Here is a 1,284-nt window from a genome sequence, read left to right on the forward strand (position 1 = left end):
CCCCCCGACACTCCCCGAAAAATAACCCACCACCCCCACCTTCCAAAATAAAGTAAGAAACAAACACCCCACCACATAACAACTACAGATAAGCGAACAAAGCTAAGAATTAAAAGCTAAATTGAAATAAACAACCAGATAAAACATCACAAAACACAATATTGCCAAAGATTAACGAGAATAAAAATTAATTTAAAAAAAAAAGCAACCCAAAAACCCCATGACGACAAACAAATTATTGAAACAACTCCAATTTAAACAATAATTCTCCTCAATGAACAAACAAACAAACAAACAAACAAACGAACAAACAAGCCCAAAATATCCTCAAAATAACGTTTTTCTTACCCTGTCTTTACAAAGGACGAGACCAGTTGACCATACTTGGCTTTAAGGTCTGTATCTTCCTGGTTCCATTTGCTGCTGTCGATCTGTGGAATTTTTGAATCATCATTTATCTATTTTTTGTTGTTTAATTTTTAAACTGTTTTTTTTTTCTTAGTTTGTTTCTTTTTATGGGAGGAGGGGGATGGGTGGGCATCTAAGAAAACAATTGAGCCAGTGCATAAAATAACGAATGGCATCCATACAGTTGAGTACATATTATGAATATGCAAAATTGTATAAAGGTATTAGTTACCAATCGTAAAAATCATGAACTAAAGAATTGATAAACAGTATGAACGAATGAATCAAAGAAAGAAAGAATGGATGAATAAATGAATTAATAAATGAATGAATGATTAAATGATTAAATGAATGAATGAATAAATGAACAATTGAATGAATGAATGAATGAATGAATGAATGAATGAATGAATGAATGAATGAATGAATGAATGAATTAGATCTAAAACTTTGGCAACAATCGATCAGTTATCCTAATCTCAACATCGGGCATACCCCATGACGAAGAATAGAAGCGGATTGAAATCTAGGAGGTCTGCATTTAGACACAGTTACACTACTTGGATAAAGGAGATAGAATGGGTGGTAGGCGGGTGCTCTGTGTGGTTTGCTCCTTCTTCCCTATTAAGCGTGTTATTATATCGTCCATATATAATCCTTGTGTCTCCTCCTTCTTTTATAATGTGTATATTACCATCTGTAGTAACACCTTTAATCTTCGGCACTTATCTGACCTAATTGTGTTGCAAGTGCTGAAAAACTCTTACTAAAACTTAAAATACTGTTTTGAAAAAGACGGATGGAAATGCAGCATCTCATCTCATTCAGTGACGCACACACACACATAATGCATTAGCAAAAAGGGCCATATCCCCC

This window comes from Aplysia californica, unplaced genomic scaffold (assembly GCF_000002075.1).
Source record: "Aplysia californica isolate F4 #8 unplaced genomic scaffold, AplCal3.0 scaffold00634, whole genome shotgun sequence".
NCBI lineage: Eukaryota > Metazoa > Mollusca > Gastropoda > Aplysiida > Aplysiidae > Aplysia > Aplysia californica.